Here is a 15,648-nt window from a genome sequence, read left to right as displayed (position 1 = left end):
TGGGAAGCTATTTAAGTCCTGGAAATAATTTGAACTTAAAAATATAATCTGTGAGTTTTACTTTTAAAGCATTTAATACTTTGAGTATTTACTCTTATAACATTTAATAAAGCTTTATTTGATTTTTTTTGAGATGTTGAGATATTTAATTTTTAAATGGGGAAAATCCCCATTTTGGAATTCCTGGAATTAGGTGTGGGTTCCTAAATATTTTGAGTTTCTATACCTCTAGTTTTTTATTCTTTTTTTCTTGGAAACTTCAAACACACTAATTGGATCAGTTTTCCCCATAAGCACCCAATCTCTGAAAGCTAACCTTTAAGCACTGTTTTATAGCAAGGCGGAGGAATTCCTTGAAGTTCCCAGGCTAGAAGTCACTTATTGCTACTGAAAATGCTTCAGGGTGACTCTGAGCTGTTCTTGTCAAGATCTGGGAGGCCTGTAAATGAGACTGACAGGTGATGGGGAAGAGAGAATACATGAGCTGGATCTTTTCACCGGGTAGAAAGGAGAAAAAATACATTATTTCATTAAGCAGTTAGAGAACAAAACTCTAAAATGATATTGTACTATCTGGAATGTCAAGTTTTGAGATTCAAAGTGAAATCTGTTTTGCTTTTTGGTTAGTTCATTATTTGCACTTCAAAGCCCGTTCCACACACAAAGAACCTCATTTCTATTGTTTCCTGCTCCCCAGAGGGTCTTCCCTGCTCTTCTTAGATGGACTTGTTGCCCACCCCCTGGATCAGATGGTCACACTTCTGCCTTGAAGTTTTCTCTGGACCACACCCCGTGTTGGAATGTGTCCCCGTGTGCCAGACATTTTCCCTTCTATAATTAAAAAGATTTGTCAGAATTCCACCTCTTCCAAGGAATTTTCCTGGAGTATTGGAAAAGCGTCATTCAAAATTGAGATCCCCTTTTATATTTACCATAACCTTTTGGACTTTGATAATAACTTGACTCCTCTTTTTTTCTTTCTACATTGTAACAGAAAACAGTTTGATTTATCTTGACAAAGTAAAACTTGGTAGAGTTAGGATGACAGAAGTTTTGAGTGAATTGACTCTAATAACAAATGGGACCAATGTTTGGTTATTAATCGGCTACTAATTCTCAAAGCTTTAGTTTCCTTGACGTTAAGGTGAAAAGAACAGTCATATTTCCTTTGTAGAGTTGTGAGCATTAGAAAATACACATACAACATTTGGTACAAAGCCTGACACAAAGGAAGGACCCATGAGGATTCTATGAGGGAAGTTACACTTGATATAGAGTCAAAACACCTGACCTGGTTCTGTAACTGGGCAGGTCACTTGATCTCTTATGGGGTGAGGCCACAACATCAGTAACAAAGAAACAGAATTTCTGGAGGATGAGGCCCAGAAATCAGGATTTTAAAAAAATTCCCAGGTGATTTTAATGTGCAGCCAAGGTTGAGAACCACTGTCTTAGACTCTAAGAGACTTAGAGCCTCAGTTTCCTTTTGTCTGAGGATATAATCGCTGGTGTGCTGATCGATGTTCCACCACTGACTCTGGAGCTAGGGGTGAGGGGAGGTCCTTACTTGTAGCATTTGGCAATTTTTCTGGTGTAAATACTCCCCCACTGCCAATTTCAAACTACCAATATGGTATCCCTGGATGTAGAGCTGAGAATAGATGTGTACAACTGTCCACCCACCTTTCCACAAAGGGCGATGTTTATGTTTAGAGATGATATTTGTGAAGGGACTTAGTGTAATAGGCATTCACTAGTGTTAGTTTAATTTTGCTTGGAAAAGTCCTTTAGATTGGAAGAACTAGTTAGGTCAGAATTAGTTTTATGATGGAAAAAGCCAACTGAGCATTTTCTTCTCCATGACAACCTGAGAAATTTCATTGGTAGATACCCAGAGAGGCTGGGCGGGCAACACCAACGCAGAAGTGGAACAGGAGCACCCCACCGCCACCTTAAATATCCACTGGGGCATCGAAAAGGTATCTCACGTTCACCAGCACCCTTCCCCGCCCTACACACATCTTCCCCAGTGTCCCCATCTCAGCAAAGGTGCTGCGTTTTCTTTTGGCTTAACACAGTAACAATTTATTACCATTTCAGGAGGTAAAAATCAGAAGTGGGTTTCATTGAACTAAAACAAGATGTGCATTCCTTTCGGAAAGTCTAGGAAAGAACCTGTTTCCGGGCCTTACCTGATTTTGGAGGCTGCCCACATTCTCCCTCTTCAGAGTCACCAGTGGCCAGCCATGCCTTTGACCCACTGCATGACTGACAATGACATTTCAGTCTCCACGTGGCTTCTTCTTTATGTCCTTAGTTATAGGACTTGTGTTCAGCTAGTCTTCAGATGGTTCTCAGGTTGATTGTCCTATAACTTGGTTGTAATTTTGATGCGGTCCTGGGAAGAGGCAAGCGCATTTTTTACCTCACGGTGCTACCATTTTCTCTGAGGTGTTCTGGACAAGGACAACACTCTTGAAGTCACCCTGGCTCATCTCTTTCACACCCACATCTAATCTCTCTAACATTGGTTCTGCCTTTAAGATTTTAATTTGACCACTACTCATTCCCTCTACCGCTGATCCTGTAGCCCCGGTCACGTTAACTGGCCTTCCTGCTACTCTCCCCAGAGCTGCCAGATGATGCTTTGAAAATGAAATGCAGGTTACATCACTCCCAGCTCCCCTTTCTGAACTCCTTTTACCATATTGGGCCCTTTATTGATTCTTACAAGCCAGGCACACACCCTCTCCAGAGCCATTGCTTTTGCTGTTTCTTCTTTACAGATCCTTGCATGGCTTATATCATGACTTATATGGCTGCTGGCTTAAAGTCACCTATTCAGAGAGGCCTTCTCTGCCACAGTCCGACATAGCTCCTCACATGCCTGCCCTATTAATCTGCTTTATTTATATTTTATCAACTTAGCAGTGCTTGACATTAGACACGATGTGAATCCCTTCGTTGAAGCTCTATCTCCTCCACTCAATATAAACTCCAAGGGGGCAGAGACTTAATTTTCATGACTATTCCCCAGAGCCTCACAGAGAAAGGTCCCTGATATATAGAAGGCACTCAGTAAATAGATATTTAATGTTCCATAAGTACTTACAAAGAAATTCTCTAATTGTTGAGTGCCAACTTCTACATATGTTCATAAGATCAAGCTTGTTAATTGTTATTCAGATTCTCTCTCTTTATCAGTTATTGTCCAATTGATCCATTTTTGAAATAAATTATGTTAAAAATTTCCACAATGTTTGTGCTTTTGTTAATTTATTCTTATAACTCCAGTCAGTTTTTGCTTTGAGGACATGCTGGGTACATACTAGCTCAGGATTATTTTATGTTCATAGGGAATTGTTCATTTTATCTTTATCTTTTATTCTAGTGATCTCAAACAGTAGGAAATCTTTTTAGTCTTTTTAAAAATCTATGTAGAGCACCTTTACTAGTAGTTTACTTAGGTTTAGAATTATGTACCTAACTTACTTAGCCCATTGAAGATCTTATTTTATTGTTTCTGACTTCTTTTGTTGTTGGTGCGAAGTCTTCTGTTATTCCATTTTAGGTAAGCTGTCTTTTCTTTCTGGGTATTTTAATAATCTCTTTTGCTTTTCTGTTTCTGAAGTTTCTTGTTTAGTGTCTAAGCATGGATTTGAATTTGTTTTTCCTTGCTTGCCTCCCTAGCCCGAGGACCGAAGTTTGTATTCAATTCTGGATAAGTCGTGTCTTTCAAATATTTCCTTTCTTCATTCTATAATGTCCCCTTCAAAAAGTCCTATTGAGTGTATTTTGAATCTCCGCTTTCCATTCTCCAAGGCTCCTTAGCTTACTTTCCTATCTTCCACTTTTTCTCTCTCTTTGCTGCATTTTAGGTGATTTCCTCAAGTCTTTCATGCCAGTGTCTGCAGCTCTGTCTAATCTACTCTGACATCATCCATTTAGTTTTCAAGTTCAATAGTCATAGCTTTGTATTTTTTTAAAGCTTCCTTTGGTTCTTTTTCAGATCTGCCCATTTTATTTTGTGCCATACGCTCTTAAATGTTATAGTCTCTTTAATATTGTTGTATTGTTTCTACCTCTTAGGGTGGTGCAAATTCTCCCAACTGCTTGGTCTGCTGAGTCTCTCATTGTACTTGGTTTTCTTGTGCGGCTGCTAAATGTTCACTGTTACTGCATCCTCTGCCGGGAGTCTAGGGCACCCGCACTGTGTAACTACTGCTATCTCTATGGATGGGTGTTGCATTTGCTTTTGTTGGGGCCCTGAAATGAGCTTGTGGGCTAATTATTTGTCTTTAAATTTCTGCACCATACAGTTAGTACAACTCCTACTAACCCTTAGATGTTTCTGGCTTAGCGTTTCAATTTCTCTTAGGAGATTTATTTCCCACATTAGAGACCTGGGCAGATAGCAAGTTTCTTGCCAATTTTCTGGCTTAGTGTGAGGAATTTTTCCTGATCCCCATTTCACTGATAGGACTTAGCTTTAAACAGGGCACTCTATTGTACTTCTCTGATTCAAAAAGGCTGATACAAAGAAAACTACTCACATGGACATCAAACTCTTAGCAGCCGAACCCTGTATGAGGATCTGACGCCCTCTTCTGTTGCCATGGTGACAACTGGTTTCAGTTCTCTTTTTATTTTAGGTAGTTGGGAGATTTCCATATATATATGGAAAAAGGAAATTTAATTTTTTATCCAGCATTTCTGTTTTGTAGGGGGAGTGTCTTCCATATCAACATAGTCTGCCATGTTACTGAAAGGCCACTTCTCATATCTTCACACTTTTCCTTGCCTCAATATTCTTTTCCCGCGTCTTCATTTCTCCCATTTTAAGAGAAGGTTTTCTTCATATTAATATATCTGCCTTTAAAGAAAACTCTAAACCCAGATGACTTCTCAGGAGAGCTTTACCAAGTATTCAAGAAAAAATAGAACAGTAACTTCTTTAATCTAAAAACAACAACAGCTTCTTCAAAAACTCTAATCATCAACTTTGGTGATTTCCACTGGAGGGTGCTGCTGAGCCTCAGGGTACAGAGGCAGGGGAAGGCTGCAGAACTCATCCTTAGCCACTGAGATCATGTGTTGCTTGGACATGCCTGTCTGAGGCTGGGAAACCTAGAACAGCCTCAATATTGCCTCATCAGCTGGCTGCGGGGATCACAGCTGCTCTAAAAACCACACCTGGGACTCAACAATGGGCCGAGGGCTGTAGCAGGCCAGGGCAGCCATGCCTGAGGACACTCAGAGGAGATCGGAACCCTCATTGTTGGGGCTGACAGGGTTTCAGAGAGATAGGAATGGGAGTGAAGGGGCTACCCATGAGTGGAGCAAAGGAGAACCAAAGTTCTTACCTCCTGTGTAGCAACCTCAGAAAGCATGGGCTCTGCTAGAATATCAAATCCATAGGCTGGACAAAAAACACACAAATGAAGGTTTGGCAGTGGGTCGGGGAGCCTGGAGAGAGACATTAAGCCAAGATTTTTACAGGGCATCCGTGGTAAAAATCTTGGCTTCCTGGTGGAATTCTGGGTGAAGAGACAGTTGTTAAAGGCTGTAGCTAAGTCAGCTTCTTCATAGTCAAACTGTGAGCCTTCAGGATTCCCGTGCAGAACTTTTCTGCTTTGTCTTTACTCTTACCTTTAGCTCCAAAGATATATTTGGTCAAAAAAGGATGCAGGTTTTGAGTCAGATGGACCTGGATATGAAACTCTTCTCTCCTAGTAATGGGACCTTGGGCAACTTAACTTAACATGTTTCCTCCTTAATTTAGGGGGGGCAAAGGGGGGCAGTGATGATAATATCTACGTGTGCAATTACTGTGAGGATTAAATGAAATAATCTATATAAAGTAGCTAGACATGGCAAGTGACCAGTAAATATGAATTCTTTTTCTCTTTCCTCACTTTCAGTTGCTCCTGTTTTCTACCAATATTCTAAAATTTTTTTTTTTTTTTTTTTTTTAAATATATTTTATTGCTTTTTTACAGAGAGGAAAGGAGAGAGATAGAGAGTTAGAAACATCGATGAGAGAGAAACATCGATCAGCTGCCTCCTGCACATCTCCTACTGGGGATGTGCCCGCAACCCAGGTACATGCCCTTGACCGGAATCGAACCTGGGACCTTTCAGTCCGCAGGCCGACGCTCTATCCACTGAGCCAAACCGGTTTTGGCTCTACCAATATTCTAAATGGTGAAGCCAAACAATTTTACACACACACACACACACACACACACACACACACACACACGTCTGGATCTTTCTCTCAGTTGCCAGTACTATCAACCCTTATCATCATCTCTCTCTCTTAACTTCTGCAATAACTTTCCACCTGGTTGTCATGCTTCGGAATACAGTAGCCATGGGAGTCTTTTCAAAATGGATATAAGTCACATTAGAAACCTTTCAGCAGCTTCCCTTAGATTCTGAATTAAATGGTAAGTTCCTTCAACTCATCTATGAGTTCCGGACCCTGAGCACCTCTCTGCTTCTTCTACCCTTCCCTTTTCCAATTTATTCCAGCTTTATTTCTTTTCTTTTTTTTTTTTATATTTTATTGATTTTTTACAGAGAGGAAGGGAGAGAGATAGAGAGTTAGAAACATCGATGAGAGAGAAACATCGATCAGCTGCCTCCTGCACATCTCCCACTGGGAATGTGCCCGCAACCCAGGTACATGCCCTTGACCGGAATCGAACCTGGGACCCCCCAGTCCTCAGGCCGACGCTCTATCCACTGAGCCAAACCGGTTTTGGCTATTTCTTTTGTAAAAAAATATATTTTATTGATTTTTTACAGAGAGGAAGGGAGAGGGATAGAGAGTTAGAAACATCAATGAGAGAGAAACATCGATCAGCTGCCTCCTGCACACTCCCCACTGGGGATGTGCCCACCACCCAGGTACATGCCCTTGACCGGAATCAAACCTGGGACCCTTGAGTCCACAGGCTGATGCTCTATCCACTGAGCCAAACCGGTTAGGGCTATTCCAGTTTTCTTAGGAATGCTCTATTATGCTCAGCTCTTTCTCATTTTAAGGCCTTCATACTTCTCTCTGCCAAGAATGTTTTCAGTTATCAGCTCAAATGTAAAACTTCAGAGAGATTGTTCTTGGCCTCTTTATCTGAAGTTGCCTCCTCCTGCCCCAAATTGTTCTCTATCAGATTACCCTGTAATTTCAGTGTATTCAAAAACAATTGTCATTATCTACAGTGATTGTTCCTGACTTCTTAAATAGTATCTGGCATATGGGAAAATGCCAAAAGATATTTGCTTCATGCATGAATGACTGAATATTATTTTCTTCATAAAGCTGTTCCCAGTGATGGTAATTTTTTCCTCCTTTGAGTCCCTATTATGTATTTTTTTTTGCATTTTTTATTATATTTCACACATTGTTCCTTGCATTTTAGTTATGATTATTACCATGTATACTGTACTAGACTATAGAGTGGTGAGGGCAGAATTGGAGGGCAAGCATTCAATAAAATTATCCTTATTGAAAATACTGATACAGCCCTAACCGGTTTGGCTCAGTGGATAGAGCGTTGGCCTGCGGACTCCAGGGTCCCCGGTTCGATTCCGGTCAAGAGCATGTACCTTGGTTGCGGGCAACATCTCCAGTGGAGGGTGTGCAGGAAGCAGCTGATCAATGTTTCTCTCTCATCCATGTTTCTAACTCTCTATCCCTCTCCCTTCCTCTCTGTAAAAAATCAATAAAATATATTTTAAAAAAAAAGAAAAAAAGAAAAGAAAATACCGATACAAGTGGCAGTGTTGAAAATGGCCTTCGCCTGGCTCATGGCCACTTCTCAGTGCTCCTTGACAACTGTGGTATTTGGATGGCAACTAGGCTCATAGGAAGACACATCTTCTCCAGGCCTGCTCTGCACATGCCCAGGCCCCTGTCTCAGCCCTGTTAGGTTTGCAAAATCAATTCATTCTTTATTCATTTATACACGGTCTCCACCAGTTTATGGCTTTCTTTCCTTTTATCTTTTAATCTTATAGTATTACAATGCCCATGTTTTATGACATTGGTGTTTAACAAACCTTTCCATTGTCTTTCTCCTCCTCCTCCTTTTTCTTCTTCTCCTTTCTTTTCCTGCTCTTCCTCCTTCTTTTAAAAAAATGAATTTTGACTCAGTAGTTAGCCAAATAGGCATCTCATGTATTTTTTAAAATCCCAATTACAAATACGTGAGACCTCTACCAGTGAGATTCAGACCCATGAATTTTTGCTTCCAAATTCCAGGCTAACACAATAGCCTTACCAGTTGTAGGCAACCAGAAGAATTTCTGTGTGGAACAATCTGTGTTATTTGTCCTCTAGGGGAAAAAAAAGAGGGAAGAGTATCTTAGGACTGATTTCATCTGTTTTTAAGGGAAGACTTAAACACTCATCTGCATTTTCATTCTGTCTGGAAAGAAATAACTGACATTATTTTTCAAAGGGGGTTTCCTGATAGGTTTTAGATGTCTCTGCACTTTTTAAAAAAAACTGCAACAATGCATCTTAATGAAGTTCTAGTTCCCCAGGAAAAGATGTGCAGATGTGATGTAGGACTTACGTTTGCAAGTGCCTGAGTGTACGTGGCATTTTTGAGTGCACATCTTCTGTGTACTTGAACTTGCGTTCATTTGTTCATATTTGGCTTCAATACTGATGTAATGAAAGTGAATGAAATTTGTGCTTGTGTCTTTTTTGGTTAATCCCTAAATTTTACTTCTCATAGCCGTGGCTCCTAATAAATAAGAGAAGGGGGGAAACTAGAAGTTGCCATTGTTATCAATCTATCAATAACGAATCAGAGGAGAAGGACATTTCACCCCCGCCCTACTGGATGAAGTCAGGCGGAGAGGCTAAGGAGGCAGGAGGGAGGATGCCAGCAGTATTGGCCATCAGCATGGCATATGTAATTAAATGAATCCATTTTAACAATGGCCCGGATAATAAAAGTGTCAACATATCCTAAAGGAAAATCGCCCCAGGAGCCTGAATGGAAAGCTGTTAATGGAGAAGAGATTTAGAGGTTGGCTATGTCCCCAAGATCCAAGATGTTTTACTACTGAGGCTGTTTGTGCAAAACTTTTTGGACTTTTAAATCAATTTCTCTTCTTTCCTCTCCTGTTATTGTCCACCTCCTTCTTGTCGTCCTTGGTTCGCGTATTTATCACTTAGATTTACACTCACAGCTACCATAGGCCAAAGGTTAAGGAACAGGGCAAAGGGCATGAGAACAGGGATCTGTCCTCTGGGCAAGGCTGTTTGGAAAAGGGCAGCATTGAGTCTGGGAGTCCCTAGGCCCCCAAACCCAGGGACACTGGTAAATTGACCATGCCTGGAGAGGTTCCATTTTCTACAGCAAAATGTGAAGGAGAGCCGATAACAGATAGGTTATCAGACACCCGAGAACTAGCACTGGGGCGGCCAGAGACAGTCTGACAACCACAGAGATGCATTTAGGCCTGAGAGAAAATTCCAAGGGGGAAGTGTGGGGTCAAGAGCTGGCCAGAATTACAGAAACACAAAGGCAGATTCCAAAACTGGGGATTCAGTTGCTGAAAGGATCCGCTTGAAGGAGGATCAGAATAATTAAGCTAAAGGTAGAGACATAAGAAAGATTTTGTCTACAATGATATCCTTTATGGGCACTCCCTCCTCCCTTTGCTGAAATCGGGCCCTTTTTATTAATTAACTTTTGGAGTAAGCTAATGGTATCTGTTCCAGGATTTTCACAGTATCGCTTCCTAAATGCCTAGTGAAATAAAGAGTTACATCACATTTTAATGAAGGCTCTGTTATCTATTTTATATTTTAGAAGAAAAGGAAAGAAACTTACATTTCTTAAAAATAGATGCTCTTTTGAGTGCTCACATGGATTATCTCATTTAACTTTCACAATTTTGGCTTGAGGCAGGCTCTTTATATCCCTATTTTACAGATGAGAAAGGTGGGGCTCCAAGAGAGATTTTGTAATTTACCTTCAGTCACTCACTCCTTGTTCTCTGTGTTGCCAATTACTCATGTTCTAAGTTTTATGAGCTATAATATTAGTAACATTTCTAATTTCATAATTTAAAGTTCAAGTAATATGACAGTGTCCCATAATTGAGGAATACCTCTATAAAAGTGATTGTGCATGTTGTTTATTCAGGTCAGGAAGACAAAATGTATTCTAGGACCTAGAAATGGATGTTAACCCTGTGATGGGGTCCATGAGGATAACAGTCTAGCTAGCTTCCTGGATGGGGAACAAATGTATGTAATTAAGAATAGTTCACAACTCTCTTACCTCTTGAATCAGCTGATGGAATCCCACAAAGTGAAATCAGGAAAGAGAAAGAAGTTTATCCAACATACTATGTTAATGGACATTTTGAGAAGAGAAACCAACATTGTATTAGACTTCCTTGCATGGTGAAGTAGGGGGTTGGTTAGGGAGGAAAAAAAGATGTATATGTAATGTTTCAACATTACAAATACATTCAGGAACGATTATGGTAAACTTCTACATGATGGAGCCACAACCAGTATTTCTGTAAGAGGTTAGGGCTGTAGTGGTTGGTATTTCAAGATGGTACCACTTTGAATATAGAATTATTATCTGGTGTATTTTTAGAAAGAGCTGGGTTGTTGTTCTTTTTTTTTTTTTTAAAGAGGACAAAACAGTTTTTTAAGTAAAAGCATTAAAGGCATATTTATAATATCAAATGTCTAGTATATGTTTGAAAGCATTTCCAGAAGGACAGAAGAGAAGAAATGGGGAAGAAATATATGGGAGAGAACCTGAGTGAGAAGTTTCCAAAATTGTTGACATAAGCCCACAGTTCAGGTAGCTCAGTGAATTGAAAACTATGTAAATACAAAGGAAACCAAACATAGACCATCATAGTTGTAATGCTGAAAAGGAAAGATAAAGACGAAAATCTTGTGGTAAGTAGAATGCTAAGATGGTCATCCAACATTCTCAGTCATTGGTGGACAAATTACCTTATCCGTGTTATTCAGTCCAACACTAATCTAAGTACTGCTGTCAAGGAATGGGTTGCTGTTTTCATCCATATTGATATTTACTGTGCTCCGTGTTATTATGGGTTTTCTTTTGAATGTTACTCAGGAAGTTTCTTTAAATTATCCCTAACTGATGGGTCTAATACTGATGTCAAAGCAGATAATGTCATTATACACTTAATAGAACTTCACCCCTGGGATGGGATCTGTCCCCCCCGCCCCCCGTCTGTTACCACTCACTTGTGGAGATTCTTCTATACTTACTGATGTCAACCTCCAATAATCTTAACATATGTGAAGCATGTGACATGGGAGCTCAGATATATTTGAATAAGATCTGTATAAAAGGGGTATGTCATTTGCTATCAGGGAATTTAATCACAGTATTTAATTTCAATGAGAACAGATTGAGCAACATTTACTGTCTTTTAAGCCCATCAGTCATGGTGTCTGCCACACGCCCAGGCCTTTGTAAGTGGATCTTCGCCCTATGCAGCCTCATTTTATTTTGCTCATGCTCCCTTATCCTGCTGATCCACTGTGGATGGATCAGTGATAGTGACCTGGTCCAAGGGCAGTGAACTTGTGGGTTGCTTAGTGATGTGGTGATGTGGCATGGCAGCAAATGATAATCTAGACTAGACAGAGTCTCTCTTGGGAATTTAAACTGGGAAAGAGGGACACAATTAAGTGTGTAATTAAGTATTTAAGTATAATTAAGAATTAATTAAGTATATGATAGTCATTAATAAACACAAAAGATTGCAAATAGAGAAGCCATAATTTAGACAGTCATGAAGTGGGGTAGCAAGTCTAAGCTGTAAGTGTCATGGTAAACTAAAGTTAAGGAAGCTATGCTGGAATATTCGAAGAGCATCAGAGAGAGAGAGAGTGAGGAGGGAGAGGGAGAGAGATAGAAGATAAACCAAGTTAGTGATAGGAAGCAAAATTGGACATACACAAAAAGAATAAATACTGAAATATGATTTATTTAAAGTAGATAATAACAATAATGCTAATAGCTGATATTATCAAGTGCTTGCTAAATATTGGCACTATTCTGAGCACTTTACATCTTTTGCTTCATTTACTCTTCTCAGCAACCCCTTGAGGTAGGTACTACCAGTCCCTATTTTACAGATACAGAATCTGAGTCACCGGGGCAGGAAACCGAGGCATGGAGAGGTGGAATAAGGAGTCTAGGTTCACACATCTGGTAGATGGCAAACTAGGTTGGGGATCTCAACATTGTAGCCCCAGAGCCTTCCTTCTTCAACAGCGATACAGTTCCCTAAGGGTGGTCCCTGGGACAGCAGCGGCAGTGTCACTTCGGAGTTTAGTAGAAATGCAAACTCTCAGGCTCCATTTCAGAAACTCTGTAGGTGGGACCCTGCGAGCTGTGATTTAACAGCCTCCAGGTCATTCTGAGTCTTCCTACAGTTTGAGACCCTCTGAGGTAGAGGGTGTTCTACTGCTTCCAGTTCTCCCTGTCTCCAACGGCCCCTCCCCTTCTTCGTGTATTTTGGGTTGTTCAGTTACTCCTGGGGTCCTGTGCACCCGTATCCTTATATCTGCTCTTGCTTATTTGCAGTATCTTGAGCTACGTTTGTTGCTTGTAATTAGAAAATATAATTAAAAGACACACTTCAAACACTGGGATATGTTTGCTTTAATGAGGCTTGTTAAACTCAGGGAAGATTCTATTTCTGGAAGTATAAGGGGGTAGGATACTCAGACGAATCCTGCCACTAAAAACAGTGGATAAAGCTGAGATGAACATATGTCATCTTAAAAGCACCAGAAAGCCAACAAATAGTAAGGAACCACTGGGCCAAAACCTCAGAAGAAAATGAGAACCCAGAAAGGCCAGTGGAGCACGGGGGCCACTTCTGCTTGAGGACGCTGGCCAAGTGTTATTCTAGGTTGCAGAACCTGGTCACTGAGCCCAGGTTCGCCCATGGTAGGGAGTCTAAGAGGAGACATTCTCCCTGCATTCAGCTGATTCCCCAAGGGCTATGCTCTCAGGATAAGGGAGACCCAGAAGTCAACACTCCCTGTCTACCCACCTCAGGGGCTGTAAGAGGAGGCACATTAGTGCTGAGTAGAAGAAGAGACAAAACCCAAACCAAAATGAAATCAATCGTTGAGAAGGTATAGCCAAACACTGATGTTCTCAAGGATGTGCAGCTTAAATACACCTCACCTAGGCCTTTCAAAGAATGGTTGGTGTATTAATAAAATTGACAGACCCCTGGCTAGACTCGCTAAGGAAAAAAGAGAAATGACCTCTATCCACAAAATCAGAAATGAAAGCGGAAAAGGTACCACAGACATCAGAGATATAAAAGATCATACTAGAATACTATGAAAAACTATCTGCCACCAAATCCAATAACCTGGAAGAAATGGATTAAGTTTCTAGAAGAAAAGCTATGTGCCACCAAATGCAGTATCCTAGCAGGAATGGGTTAATCTTCCTAGACTAAATCACAGTTGAACTGGGAAACCTAAATAGGCCTATCAGCAGCGGGGAAATGGAAATAACCATCAAAACCCTCCCCCCCCCAAATAAATGTCCACGACCAGATGGCCTCACCAGTGAATTCGACTAGACGTTCAAAGATTTAAAACCTATCCTTCTCAAACTCTTCCACAAAACTGAAGAACAAGCAATACTTTCTAACATTTTATGAAGCCAGGATAACCCTGATACCCAAACCTGGCAAGGATCACACAGAAGAAAACTATGGACCAATATCTCTGATGAATACAGATGCAAAACTCCTAAGCAAAATACGAGCAAAGTGAATACAACAAAAAATAATACATCATGATCAAGTGGGGTTCATTCTGTGGGCACAAGGATGGTTCAATATCACACCAATCAATGTAATCTACCACATTAACAAAAAAAGGATAAAAATCATATGATCTTATTAGGTGCAGAAAAAGCATTTGATAATATACATCCACTTATGATTAAGACAATAAAATAGGAATGGAAGCAAAGTGCTTTAACATAATAAAGGCCATATATGATAAATCCTCAGCTAATATCATACTCAGTGGTGCAAAATGGAAAGCTTGTCCTCTAAGATCAGAAATGAGACAAGGATGCCCACTCACCACTCTTATTCAACACTGTGCTGGAAGTCCTAGACAGAGCAATAAGGCAAGATAAAGAATTTAAAAGGCATCCAAATCTGAAAGGAAGTAAACGTGTCACTGTTTGCAGATGACATGATTCTGTACATAGAAAACCCTAAAGACTCCATCGGAAAACTATTAGAAAACAGTAAACAAATACAGTAAAGTTTCAGGGCACAAAATCAATGTAGAAAAATCCACTGCTTTCCTGTATACTAACAATGAAACTTCAGAAAAAGAAATGAAAAAAACAATTCCTTTTGCAGTTGCAGCCAAAAAGAATAAAGTACCTAGGAATAAACTTAAAGATGTGAAAGACCTATATACAAAAAATTACAAAGCATTATTAAAATAGATGGAAAGAGACACAACAAAATGGAAAAATACCCCGTGTTCATGGATTGGAATAATCAACAAGTTAAAATGGCCATATTACCCAAAGCAACATACAGATTTAATGCAATCCCCATCAAAACCCCAATATCATTTTTTTTAAAGAAATACAACAAGAGATCATCAGATTTTTATGGAACCAAAAAAGGCCCTGAATAACCAAAACAATACTGAGAAAAAAGTATGAAGCCACGCTCTAGCCAGTGTGGTTCAGTTGGTAGGAGTGTCACCCAATGCCCTGAAAGGTGGCGGGTTTGATTCCTGATCAAGGTACATACCTCGAGTGCAGGTTCAATCTCAGCCTGGTAGAGGCGCATGTGAGAAGCAACTGATTGATGTTTCTCTCTCACATCAATGTTTCTATTCCTCCCTCCCTCTCTCCCTTGCTCTTTTCCCCTCTCTCTAAAAATCAATTAAAATGTCCTCAGGGGAGGATTAAAAAAAAAAGAGAGAGAACAGAGCTGGAGGTATCACACTGCTGGACTTCAAATTATACTATAGAGCTATGATAATCAAAACATCATGGTGTTAGCAGAAAAACAGACACAGATCAATGGAACAGAATTGAGAGCCCAGATATAAAACCACATGTATATGGGCGGATAATTTTTGACAAAGTCAGAAACACACAATGGAGAAAAGAAAGCCTTTTCAATAAATGTTGCTGGGAAAAATTGGAAAGCCACATGCAAAAGAACAAAACTAGGTTACAGTTTGCCCCCATGTACAAAAATTAATTACAGCCCTGACTGGTTTGGCTCAGTGGATAGAGCGTCAGCCTGCGGACTGAAGGGTCCCAGGTTCGATTCCAGTAGGGGGTGTGCAGGAGGCAGCTGATTGATGTTTCTCTCTCATCAGTGTTTCTAGCTCTCTATCTCCCTTCCTCTCTATAATAAATCAATAAAATATATTTAAAAAAATTAGTTACAAACGATCAAAGACCTAAGTCTAAGATCTGAAACAATAAATTACATAAGAAGAAAACATAAGTATTAAACTTATGGATCTTGGTTGTAGAGAACATTTTATGAGCTTTACCCCAAAGGCAAGGGAAGTAAAGGCAAAAATAAATGAATGGGGCT

At 40.0% G+C, this 15,648-nt stretch overlaps 1 protein-coding gene across 1 annotated transcript in view; it reads left to right on the top strand.

Annotated features, from left to right (window-relative positions):
• HMCN1 (hemicentin 1) overlaps positions 1-15,648 on the top strand; it is a 377,912-nt gene that overhangs the window by 14,763 nt on the left and 347,501 nt on the right. The window lies entirely within an intron of this gene.

Source organism: Myotis myotis, unplaced genomic scaffold (genome assembly GCF_014108235.1).
Source record: "Myotis myotis isolate mMyoMyo1 unplaced genomic scaffold, mMyoMyo1.p scaffold_m19_p_18, whole genome shotgun sequence".
Lineage (NCBI taxonomy): Eukaryota > Metazoa > Chordata > Mammalia > Chiroptera > Vespertilionidae > Myotis > Myotis myotis.
This window is presented reverse-complemented; position numbering and strand designations above follow the sequence as displayed.